Genomic DNA, 14224 nt, shown 5'->3' with positions numbered 1-14224 from the left:
GTGGAGACTTGTCCACATAGATTTTGGTCTGCCTTATCATGGCCAGCTATTTTTCTTTTATTGATGAAGCCTGTCTACTGTGTGTTTAGGTTTCCATCTATGATGGAAACACACTAGAAGTGTGTTAAAGCCTGGCTGTAAATTATTGGCATTTCCACTCTCCTTTAGTTTGACAACTTGAGAGGAATAAATAGTTAAAATGGTCCATTGGTTTTCTGTAGATGAGGATAATAATTTCACACAGACTGAAGGTAATGGTGATATTGAGAAAAATTATCTTTTTTTGTGACTGTTCTATTGGGATAGATGGGTAACGTTCGAGCCTTAATAGAACTCGTTTAATTTCTCTCTACTGTCTGCCCAGATGAAGACGATATCACAAACAGATGAACTATGAGTCAACACAAGACTCGTTTTCCTGCAGAACACTCCTTGTTATGTCCCAAAAGTGCAGAATAGGGATGTCTCCTTTACATAAGAACATTTTTCCTGGTGATTAATGCCACATCATTCAGAAAAATACATTAAAGTTGCCTCTAAAAATTAACCAAATATTTTTAACAAACTATAAACTTCTTTGCCTCATTTGGCTATCCTTGGAATGGTGAAAAATCACATCTCTTGACAGTGATTTTTATCATTGCATATTCCCTTTGGTTTTCAAACCACGTGAAGAGTTTATCGTTCTCTGGAACAACTTGAGTAGAGTCAGAATTGATTATATAAGTGCATGAGGTATCGCTAAGAGGATAACCAGTTCCTGGGTCTTTGCCTACACAACCTCCCAAGGTGATGATAAGCAGTACAAACTTATTTGGTGATCTAAAGCAGTGATTCTCAACTGGTGTTGATTTTGTCCTCCAACGGACATTTGGCAATGTCTGGAGACAGTTTTAATTGTCACACTGTGGGGGCTACTACTGGCACCTAGTGGATAGAAACCAAGGAAGCAGCTAAACATCCTAGAATGCACAAGGGAGTCCCACACAAGAAAGAATTAACCTGCCAAAAAATCAATAGTGCTGTGGTTGATAAACCCTCATCTAGTTATTTTACTTGCATGATAACTATAATTTTCCCCATTGTCAAATATAATACTAACTCATTGAACACCTGAGAGTTGAATGAATCGTGAACCTTTTACCTGAAGAGGATCATGGGTCTTGTTCACAGGAGTTAGAAAGATAGGTTCTACGTCAGCAATTCTCAATCATGATGTAGTGACACAGCATAGTGACCCACTTTGGGTCACATTAAGTTTTGAGTTAATAAGTGTTAAAGGATCAAGTTAAAAAATATGAATGGCTTTCTAAATATAAAGTAGTGAAGAGACTTGCAATATGCTTTCTTGGTGGTGGAGATATGGTTTAGCTATGACACCTATAACCACGGATACTGCCAGTCACTGCTGTGGGTGAGCATGATCACATCCATAGCCCCACAGGCCAAGAACATACTGTGAGCTGCTAGTCTACAGCATGTAGGGCAACATCTAGAAAACTCATTTATTCTCCTTTTTTTTTTTTTAATTCAGATACTTGTGATGGCTGTCAACGGCCTTTAGAAATTCCTTGCTTTAATAATTTATGTTGCCAAAACAATTAGGGTTCCCAACACCAGCAGGCTTTAGAGGTGTTTTTTGAATGTTAATCCTTCTTGGGGGTTTTCTGCTTATGCCAGATTAGATAACATGGTAAATTGATTTGAAAAGAATAAATCCGAAACTCATTTGCATTAATGTTTTCTATTTCCTAGGAATGTTTCCCTGGTTAATTGTTAGCCCATGGTAAGCAAGTTATCAATTAATTGCTGGAAAATGTAGTATGTATATTACTTTGGTCTTTAATTGACTACTTGCTCATTAAATGTTAATTTAATTGTTTAAATAAACAAGACCATTAGGACACTAGTCAATTCTTTGAAACAAAAATGTTTAATGAAATATAAATTTCACTTATAATTATGAATCAATTTTTCTATAATGAACAGGCCTAAGAGTTGGACTTCTTTTTAATTACAGAAGTTGAACAGCCTGTCTCCAAGAATGTAATATACCTAAAACAGAATGCTACAGTTTAGATGGTGTTGTTTGTCCCAGCCAAAACTCATGTTGAAACGTACTTGCCAATGTAAAAATGTAAGGAAAGGAACAGGGGGTTTCAGAAGTGGAAATAACTTGGGACACATGGCAAAGAGGTTCATTTTGGAAATATTTTCTGAAAATCTGTGTTAGAGAAATAGAATTTGAGTCATTCTCAGATTTTGTAACACATAATAGACGTGTATAAAAGATGAATAACAATAATAATATATGATTAACATTATGTTAAGTACAGACAGAGGGATTGGAAGCTTATAGGAAGGAGTAACCAACATGTTCCTAAACTGAGGATGAAACTTAAAATAAGAAAGCTAATGGCATTACAATAAAAAAGAATTTTAAGTAACTAACCGAATATTCTTAGAAAATTAGAAAGAACATCATACTATCATAAAAGTAAATCTAACAAAAAAACTCCAATACCTACAAGAAAAAATATGTAAATCTTTATTGAATGCATGAAAAATGACAAACTAATGGACAGGAATACTTGAAGATTCAGAAATATGAAGAAGTCACTTATCCCCAAAGGTATGCATTTCCCATAACAACACAATTCCCATAAACATATCACTGTGTATTTTTGTAACTTAAGAGGGTTACTTTAAACTTTATGTGGAAAAATAAGCGCATAAAATAATCAGTACCATTGTAGGAAAGGAAAATTACAAGGGGCACTTTGATATCAAGTGTCAAAGTCATGTTATAAAGACATGGTAATAGGAATAGCCTGATTCTAGCAAAGCAATATCTACAGACTAGTGGAAAAAGTGGGAAGTTTTTTAAGATGTCAAATGTACAAATAGATTTTGTCAAGTGCAAAGTACAGGAAATGAAGACTTATTCAAAATATGACATTGAGACTGCTGGCTTTATCATGGGTGGGGGGGAGTTACATTTATATTTTACATTATATAAAAACTAAAACTTAAAAATATGAACATGAGGTAATGTTTAATCAAAACAGTACAAATACAAGAATAGTAGGAGGAGATACACAGGGAATAAAGCGAGAGTATTGACTCCATAAAAATAATAAAACTACTAAAATAAAAACGCATCCCCAGGCAAATGATAAACTGAGAAAAACAAATGCAATGCATATGCACACTAAGAATTGATAGTCTCATTTTATAAAGCATCATTTCTTAAACACCTTGGTCTCAGAATTCTTTTAAATTATTATTATTGAGAGCTCCCTTATAGGACTTTTGCTCATGTGGATTAAATATTTACTATTTCAGAAGTTAAATCTGAAACTTTTTAAAAAAATTATTTTTAATTTGTTTAAAAATAACAGTAAAATCACTAAATATTGACATAAATAACATTTGTATTAAAATAATTTTTCCAAAGCAAATAATATCGATAATGAGAAGAAAGGCATTGTTTTATATTTTTGCTAATCTTTTTAATATCTGGCTTTGTAGAAGACCATTAGATTCTCATATCTACTTCTGCATTCAATCTAGTGTGAAATGCCCATCATGTGGCCTCTGCAACCATGGTTGGTAAAGATATGGAAAAGGACAAGGAAACTCCAGAGATGCTGGCCTCAGCATCATTAAAGACTAGAACCAATGCCAGCAAATACCTACCTTCAGACTGGTTATTAGTTTTTTTTCTTTTTTTTTTTTACAGAATTAGCTGACACTAGAAAAATCAAATTGATCAAATTGTTTAAAAGTCAGTAAAGGAAGGAAGGGAGGGAGGGAGAAAAAGAGGAAGGACAAAGGGAAGAGGAAAGAAAGAAACAAGGACAATGAACCTGTACCATTTTAAACCATGGTTCTTCAGGTGGTGCAGGAAGCAATCTTAACAGACAGAGCTCCTCATACCTAAGCAGTTCCATTTTTCCATCAACACTCCCAGGCCCTTCTGAAGTAGGTGAAAAAAAAGGTAAAACCAGGGTTTCAGAATACTTTTGGTATTCTGATGAATTCAGATGAGCGGAGACTGGCGCTGTCATTATTTTTGCATACAAGGGAAATGAAATCTCTTTGGTGTCACAGACTTAGTACATTGACATTATATAATACTTATAAGAATCATGCAAAAAATAAATAATGAATAATAATAACATAAGTGTCATGAAAAAATAAATAATAACCTGATCTCAGATCCCAGGTCCAAAAATGATAACCATACTCATCCTGTTTTAAAGCTCTGCTTTAATGTGTCTCAAGGGCCTTGTGATCACAAGTGAAACCATGAAGCTCAAAAAAAATAAATAAAATGTTTTTAAAAAAACATACACTTTCGTTTCCGGCAAGTTAAAGAGAATCTGTCCTGGAGCACGTCTCACTCTGCCAAATGGGAATCTCCTTCCAACCTATGCTTTTAGAAAGGGCTCTGATGTTTGCTATGCATGTGAAGTAGGTATTTACTCATGTGGTAATCAGCTAACAGAACCGTGAGACCAGTTCAAATAAAATGTAATAAAAGGAATACTCCAAGCAGGAATGATGGGCTTTGGAAATTTTATCATCATGCATGACAAAGGCCATAATTTCTTACTATTTAAATAAAAGCAATTATTCAGGCTCCTTTAGAGATGAGTGATCTACCAATCATTTAGTTTCTGTAACAGGAAAGATTTAATCTGTAATGACAACCATCAGATTGAACACTTCCTAATTTTAAAACACAACTACAGTAGCAACATTGTTGTATATTCCAACCAAATTTATTTGTGGGATTTATCAAAAATAAGATGTATGACTCTTAATTTCCCTCCATTAGAACTGGTAAAAGCCTTAGAGCTAATTCAGTGGCCCAAATTTGGTTCCAGTTCATTAGTCTGCCTACCTCTAAAATAAAACACACTAAATTTTTTATTGTGTAGTGCTAAAGGAAATAATCCCACTACTAGAGGACCCACAACATTGAATTATTCATAAGCTACTTATTTCAAAGACTATTACAGCTCAGGGTGCCTCTGGGACTCAGGTACTTCATTAACAACTTGCATATGCCTTCTGCACCTCAGCTATAGGAATTTAGAAAAGGTGTATTTAAGTAGAGATAATGAGTATTAGTGCCAAACCAGGTTTATAGTTTCTGTGAAAGTAAAGGAAGTATTTTAATAACATCAAATGCAAATATTATGATGAACTGTTGTGTAAAACAATATTGCAGGGTCTCTATTCATTTCCATTTTATCATATGTGTTTAGATAAATGTGAAATCTGGAAATGCTTTGAAAGTTGGGCACTTAAGAGGTTCAAAATAAAAAAAAGAGAGTGAGAGAATAAAAAGCATTGCTCCATGGGTTATTTGCTATCAAGAGTAGGATTTCTTAAATCCTCATTTTCAGAACTGCCCTAGAACCAGCTATGTTCTAAGTGAAAGTCATCCACAAGAAAAGTCAGTTTTACAAAAAGTCATGTACTTTTGTGTTGACATCATTATATTCACATTTTCTCTGCCCTTGGCACATTCTTTCCTGCTTGGAGGTAATATTGCAGTGAGTGTGTTTACATTATGTCACTGGCCATGGGTGAGTCACTCATTGTAAATTGATGTATGCCACTGAAAAATTTCTATTAACAGTCATTTTGGTCTAGTTGCTGGGTTTTCAGAGCTGGTTACAATCAAGGAACCCTTGTCTGTAGTTGGAGCATTGCTCAGTTCTGATTAACTGAATATGCTTAGGATCGGATTATTCTCAACATCAAGTATGCATGATATGCACTGATAACAGTATAGACTACATTGAGCTGTCTCTTGCTATGAAGTGACATTGACCATGCTCAACATGTTACACGACATGTAATTGTTTGCCCTGTTCTAAATAGTAGTTTCTATAGATGCAATGCCCAAAACACAGCATCAGTCTCTAAAAAGAGCAAAAATGTTAATTTGCATTTATTCTGGACAGTTTAGGCAAAGTACATAGGTATAAATTTTATATTCACATGAAATAATCTTTTCTGTTCAGGCATAGGATCAGGAGAGTGAGTCTGAGATCTGTGTAGAGTGGATGACCTCACCCTAATTTACCTTAAAGTAGAAACATCTCTTTTAATATTCACCTGTGTGGTAAGTATAAGAGGGCAGAAGTGGAAATGTGTAATCTTCTGTGACACGCACCCCCCAAAAAAAATCTTTAGTCCCCCAAAATTTGCATTTTCATGTAAATTACCATGTTGGTGACATTACAACAATGACAAGAATAAGAATTAACTTTTACTGAGCACTTCACAGGCCAAGCACTATCTTCTATCTCATTTAATCCTCATAACAATCTATGAGATAGATATGACTACTATCCCCCATTTTGTAGACAAGGAAACCAAGCTTCAAAGAGAGAAAATTAGTCTAAGGCGACATGGCCTAAAAGGCCGGAGCCAGCTTTGAACCCAGGTAGTCCAGCTCTAGAGGTCTTGTTTTAACCCCTACGTTAACTTTCAAGGTGGTCCCCCAATCATCTGCACTTCTGATACTCACACTCTTCTATGATCCCCTTCCATATAAGTCAAAGCCAGCCTGATGTACCTGTTGGATATAGTGGAAGAGATGCTGAGTGACTTCCAAGACTAGATTATAAAAGGCCTTGCCACTTCCACCTGGGTCTCCAGAATATTTATCCTTGGAGATCTGAGCCACCGCATCCAACTACCTCAAGGCCGCCTTGCAGAGGAACAAGATGGAGAAATAGAGAGAAGGCCTGAAACTACATGGAGAGAGATGCCTCTAGCAATTTAAGTCATCCCATCTGAGCAGAGACAAGTCAGTCCCTGTGAGGCCCATCCAAATTGCAGATTTGTTGGCAGGCTAATTGATTGTTGTTTGTATTAAGCCACTAAGTTTTGACATAATTTGTTACAAGGCAATAAATAACTAGAACAACCACTGCAAAATACAGGCTCTTCCCACCCTCCCAGGATGTTTCTTTCTTGCTAGTCCTCAAACTATGAAGGTCTTTAAAACCTGTCTGTCCCACCCCAACTCACACATTCACAAATATACACAACCAACTGAGTGGAGGTGAAAATTGACTAAGCACCAAGCTTAACTGTAGTCATAAAGGTGGTAACAGTAACAAAAGAAAAGAAAACTAGTATTTCAAATTAAATATTTGTGCATGCATGAAACTTTTTTCCTACTTCTTAAAAGACGTGTGCTCTCAATAATTTGTTGGCTGATTTCTATAGCCCAATCAAAATTTTCTTTAAAAAATAGTTTTTGCTTTTGAGCAAAAACATACTAGTTTCTGTTAAAAGTACAAAAATATTTTTAAAACCCTCAATGGTTTTATGTTCACATTAAAATATATTCAGTTATGTTAAAAACCAACTTGCTCATACCATCAGTAATCTACTCAGGTGATTTGATTAAATATATAAAAGACTTTCTTCATCTAGGTAGATTTCTAATATTGTAAACTCAAACTGATGGGTGAAATGGAACAGAAATCACATTAATACCACAAACATCCTACTTATAAAATGAAACAAATAGAAATAAAATTTTAAGCAGGACTTCTGAGAGTCATTAGCCTGGAGAGAAAAGGAATCTTTGCTCATAGAAACCATGAGTCCTGAACTTGTTTCATACTGCACTTTAAATTGTCAGACCTCTGAGTATTTTCTACTTTGCACTCAATTCACTGGAAGCTTGCTGATCCTTCAGCAATAGCTTTGGTGCTTTATTTTTTGTTGTTCTTGACAGAGAGCTTTGTTGTTCAGTCACAAAACTTTATTCCTTGTGAATCCTAGTGGCTCCCATTCTCCAGTGCTGCAGAGTGTGAGATGGAATTTGCTCTCCAGTGTTTTGCCTTCATAAATGACTCCTGCTTAAAGCTAGTTAGTCCCCTGACCATGTCACTGATAACTGCACACAATCTACCTTAAGGTCAAATCTCGGATCCAGAATTATGGATCTGAGAACATGTAGAAAAAGTAGAAAATGGAAAAGCTGCTTGTGAGCAACTGGATTCACAAAGTCCCTGGGGGACCTCTAGGCTTCAAAGACCCACTCTGAAGACAGTGAAAGAAAGAAAGAAAAGAAAGGAAAAGAAAGGAGAAGAAAGAAAGAAAAGAAAAGAAAAGAAAAGAAAAGAAAAGAAAGAAAGAAAGAAAGAAAGAAAGAAAGAAAGAAAGAAAGAAAGAAAGAAAGAAAGAAAGAAAGAAAAGAAAAGAAAAGAAAAGAAAAGAAAGAGAGAGAAGAGAAATTGGCCTTTATCCCTAAAATTTAAACTGAGACTAACAAAACTCTCACATACATAATTGGCAGGGCTCAAAAGTCCTGTTTTTTCAGAATGGGGACTTCACATACTTTCTCCTATGGAACTCATATCTACTAATATCTTTTTACCAGTCTAATTATGTATGCCAAGTTTTGTTCCAGAAAATGCAGCAATATGCATATATAATATGCAAATGTAACATGACATTTTAATTATAAAAATGACAGAGGTTTTTAGTAATTCCTAAACAAAGCATAGGAGCATTAAGTAATAAATACCTTCACTGCAAATATATGCATCTAGTTACTACATGAATTTTCTATATACATATATATTATACATTTTAATGAAACTTTATTACATTTTTTATCAACTCTGAAAAAATGTTCACAAACCTGCTGAGAGCTTTGAATTTTTAGGAGATCTAAGCATGTAACCACACAAATACAGCCTAAGCAAGGCCAGACAGCCTTGCAAAACACAATGACAATGAGACTCAGTGAGGTTCTACATCAGCATCTAGGCCAACAAGATCCCTATATAATGCCCAAGCCTTCTGATAAAGTGGCTCTACTTCACAACTACAATCTCTTCTCTCAAATAGAAATTATTTCCTTTTTTTTTTTTTTTTTGGCTTAACAAAAGCTAGTAAGAGGGAATATAAGTAGGGTGGTGCAGGATTTAAAACTATAAAATTGTACCGTGTCATCCAAAATCCTTGTAATGAAGGTATCTAGGCCTGAGAAAGGTGAGAACTTCTGAAGCTAATCCTCTCTGTCTGAGACACAAATGGGTCTCCAGTTCTACCTGATAGTGTTTCTTCAATATCGGCTACTTTCTCCCACAACCCAAGGCCCAGGGACTAATTGGAAAACAGGAGGAAAAAGCAAAACTATAATTTTGGTATCTCAGTTGACTCAGTGATCAAATTCAGGGTAAAAAAGTTTAAAATTTTACACTCCTGTTTATAGCAGTCCCAAGCATGAATATATTCATAATTCTGAAAAAGTACAACCCTCTGGTAACAAAAGAACATCAATCAATTCATAAAATGCTGTTCGTTTCTATGTTTATCCAAAGGGGAAATAGTGAAGTATAAGACAGTCTGTGATCTCAACTTTGTTAAGTAAAAATAAAACTTCTTTAAGGTAAGAAAATTACATCATGGCTAAACGAGAACACACAATTATTGACATCTTCTGAGTAGGAGAGAAGACAGAAGACCCATTGGTTCTCACGGATCTTTTTCTATTTCTACCCAATATTCTCCAAAGATCCAATTTTTTTTTTTTTTTTTTTTTTTTTTTTTTTTTTTTTTTTGACAGAGTCTCACTCTGTGGCCCAGGCTGGAGTGCAGTAGTGCGATCTCAGCTCATTGCAACCTCCACCTTCCGGGTTCAAGCAATTAGTGTGCCTTAGCCTCTCAGCATAGCTGGGATTACATGCATGCTCCACCAAACCTGGCTAACTGTTGTAATTTTAGTAGAGATGGGGTTTCACCATTTTGGCCAGCTGGTCTCAAACTCCTGGCCTCAAGCAATCCTCCCACCTTGGCTTCCCAAAGTGCTGGGATTACAGGCATGAACGACCACAGCCAGCCTAAAATTCTTCTTGTAACATCATCTTCATTCCTATACCAGATTTACAAAGGAAGGCTGAAACTTCCCAATCAGCTGTAGGACTGTTGCCCTTTTCTCCACTGTCACATTCACTCAGATATTCAACAAATAGAGTATTTAACAAATGTCTTCTATGCATGAGACACTGAGCAAGAAATATAAGACAATTATCTCACTCTTTAAAGAAAGATTTTATAAAATGACAACTATCTGTTATATTAGACAAACAAAAAGAATGATTGCAGAGCAGGCAAGGTAAAAGTACAGGTGTGTTTTTCCCCAAACGATGCATTCCTGAACTTTCCTTTAAATTCAAATATTTCCATCACTTTGATATACAGTCACAAAGCAAAAACTTACCAGCTGGCCATATTCACATAAAACCTTTGAATTTAATTACTTAGTACTCTGCAGAATCCTTATGTTCTTTTGGCAGTAGGGTTTGATTTCTCCCAAGCCATTCACCTGTCCAATCACAGGTTCCTCTTGACAAAGGATAATTAATATGAGCCATTAGGCTTTCTTGCAAGAAAGCCAAGGCCTAGAATAGCAGCTTAGGTTGCCAGAGTATTGCACAGTTACTGAGTGTCTCAGCCAAGCCTCAAATGCGTATCTATAGATTCTATCTTCAATGATGCTTTGACCATGATACTGGCCTCCTTGGTCATGTACATTTAAGACTTTATGATATGTACTGCAATTCAAGAAGATCAATTCCACCTCACCACAGCCATCTGACCCTACCTATGAATCTACTGACACCCCCGATTAAAACTGCTTTGTTCAGGTCCCCCACCCTGCAGCCAGAGTGAGTTTTTCAAAAGGTAACCAGTCTTGCCACTGTGGAACCTGATGATTCCTCAAAAAGCTCAACATGGCCGGGTGCGGTGGCTCATGCTTGTAATCCCAGCACTTTGGGAGGCCAAGGCAGGCCGATCACGAGGTCAGAAGTTTGAGACCAGCCTGATCAACATGGTGAGACCCCGTCTCTACTAAAAAAATGCAAAAATTAGCTGGGCTTGGTGGTGGGTGCCTGTAATCCCAGCTACTCAGGAGACTGAGGCAGGAGAATCGCTTGAACCTGGGAAGTGGAAGTTGCAGTGAGCCGAGATCGTGCCACTGTACTCCAGCCTGGGTGACAGAGCAAGACTCCATCTCAAAAAAAAAAAAAAAAAAAAAAAAGCTCAATACAGAGCTGATTTGATCATTACACATTGTGTATTCCTATCAAAAAATAACATGTCCCCCACAAATATATACAACTATTATGTATCCAAAATAACTTAAAATAAAAAATAAATGTATAATACCAAATGTCAACATAGAATTGCCAGATAACCCAGCAATTCCATGCTTAGGTATGGACCAAAAAGAATTGAAAGCAGAAACTCAAATAGGTACTTACATACCAATATTCTTTGTAGCTTTATTCACAATACTCAGGAGGTGGAAATAACTCAAGTGTCTATCAATGGATGAATTAATATGCAAAATATATCTGTACCATTAAATTTTACTCTTCTGTCATAAAAAGAAATAAAATTCTGACATATGCTACAACATGGATAAACCTTGAAAACATTGTGCTAGGTGAAATAAGCTAGACACAAAAGCACAAATATATGGTTCCACTTTTATGAAATATATCTGAAATAAGCAAATCCATAGAGACAGAAAATAGATAAGAGTTTACCAGGGTCTGGGAAGAGTAGGATATAGGGATTTGCTGCTTTATGGGTAGAAATTTTTTGTCTGGGATGATAAAAAAAATTTCTAGAAGTAGTGTACATGCAAAATGGTAACTTTTACCACATTTTACTACAATTTTTTAAAATAAAATGCCAAAAAAAAAAGAAACAAGCCTAACTAAGTGACTCCTCTGATTAAGTTCCTTCCATTGAAGTAATTAGAATGAAGACCACAATGATAGCATGGCCTAAGTGTTTTGCACAATGTGGCCCTCACTGAGTGCTGTGCCTCTTTCTACTCTCCATTCTTTCCACTCTGGCTTTCTCTCAGTCCCTTAGAAGCATTATGTTCCTTCTCTTTGCAGGGCCCTTGTACATGCTATGTCTTCTCCCTGCATCATTCTTCTTTGTTATCTTCTCCTAGTTAACACCTATTTACTCACCCTTCAAATTTCAGCTCAATCCTCACTTTTTTTTTTTTTTTTTTTTTTTTAGGGAAGAGTTCCTAATCCAACTGACAAGTCAAATCCTCTTATTCTACTCTCATTTTTTTAAATGTCCTTTATAGCACTTAATGTATTGTATTTCAGATTTATTTTTATTTATACGGTTTTTGGTAGCAAGCTTCCAAGATGGTGCCCAATGATCCATGCCTCCTTGGAGTGGCCCCCTTATGTACTCCCTTCCTACTTTGTTCCAGGATTGATTTGTGTGATAGAACATGGTAGAAGTTTGATACATCACCTCTGAGATTTGGTTTTAAGAGTCTGCCAGTTTATTCTTGGACTTTCTCTCTCATTACTTTCTCTGAGGGAAGGTATATCGTGAGCAGTCATGGAGAGACACACATGGTGAGGGACTTAAGCTTCCTGCCAGCCGCCACATGTGTGAGCTTAGAAGTACATAATCTAATCCTAGTCAAGTCTTCAGAAACTGCAGCCCTGGCCTATAGCTTGATTACATTCTCATAATAAACTCTGAACCAGAACCACTCAGCTAAGCTATGCCCAGTTTCATGATCCTCAGAAACTGAATGAGATAATAGATGTTTGTTGTTTTAAGCTGGTAAGTTTGGGCATAACTTTTATATACCAATAAATAACTAATATGTGATTATTTAATATTCTCCCATCAAGTTCAAAGAAGGTAGAAACTGATCCTTATTATGCTCACCAGTTATGTACCCGATGTCTACTGCAGTGTCTGACATATAGTAGACACTCAGTAGATATTTGTTTAAAGAATAAAAAAAAAAAAATGAATGTGTGACTCAACCCAAATGACCTACTGGAAAGGATGAGTAAAGTTTTCCTCATTACATGCCTAACATTGCATTGAATGGAGAGGTCAGTTGACACTACACTTTATTCACAAGCACCTCAGGGAAGAAAAATCAGTACTCATATTTTCAGTTAATAGATCATGCAATTTGACAATAGAAAAACAATACATTTCAATGTTTTTACATGGAAAAGAGAATAAGAAAGAGAAATTTTTGCACATAACACAGAGCCATTCCTTTATAAAAACTGAAGTTCCTGCCAGCCATCAGAGGGCTGAAACAAATGAAAAGCACAAGGTGAAAGTGAGGGAGAAACTTACTTGGAAGAAATATACTTCCTGTCCATCATTGTGACTGACAGATTTCTCATGAAAATAGCTCAAATTGAGTGATGCATTTTTACTCTCTTACTGAATAGATAATTTTAAATGATTTCCCAGGTCCAGGAATGATAGCTTAATGGACCAAGAAGAAAAAAAAAGTGGTAAAATTTAATAAAATAAAACCCAGAAAGCAAAGACTTTAGCAGGAAGTTGACATTGAGCCGTTAGAAAAAGATGCCAAGGTTAGATACTGAAACATGAGCACTTACTTTCCCTTAAAGAATGGTGTTTCCAGTCCAACAACCAAGGTCACAAACATTTAAACCAGCTTCTCATCCAAGCAAGCAATGGATCTCTCCCAGCCTCTTCCTTTGGACCAACTAACTCCCGGAACAGGTCTCAAACCAATGGAAAGCGAGAGCGTACAACACATGGACGAAGAAAGCAGAGAAAGGCATAAAACTTGATGTTAGAAACATCTGAGAAAAATCCCTTAGAGATGATGAATGTACTGTTGGGACAGCAAGCTCAAACATATCCAAGGATTGTCAAATGGTAGAATGAGTAGTACTCATGGGCAATAGTTGTGCTTTCCCTGCACAGACACTGATTTGACACTCATATTTTCACAGACTAAAATTTTTACTGTGCAGAGGCCCAAAGTCTGGCAGCCAGATACGTATGTTCCTCTCTGCCCCAAGTTGCTATATTCCCATTGCATGTCAATAGGAAAAATCAAGATGGGACAAGAGTTGAAGCATAGAATGCAAGAGAGAGAAATGGTCTTACATCTTATTTACTTTTGCATCCACATTTTTAGAGGAAAAACACGGAGACACCAATTGCCAGTCGCCCAGTGTTATTTCTCCAGTTCCCATTCTAATGACTGCCTGTATCATTTGACTCTTCCTTTGAAGGAAAGTAGAGACAGCAATTGAAAAGTAGAAAAAGTCCGGCTGAGGAATTCAGACACAGACCAGTGCAGAATTGAAAGCATTGATGATTTTTAACAGGGATGTCT

The sequence above is a fragment of the Macaca nemestrina genome, chromosome 2 (genome assembly GCF_043159975.1).
Source record: "Macaca nemestrina isolate mMacNem1 chromosome 2, mMacNem.hap1, whole genome shotgun sequence".
Classification (NCBI taxonomy): Eukaryota; Metazoa; Chordata; class Mammalia; order Primates; family Cercopithecidae; genus Macaca; species Macaca nemestrina.
The sequence above is the reverse complement of the archived record's forward strand: the minus strand, read 5'-3'. Positions refer to the sequence as shown.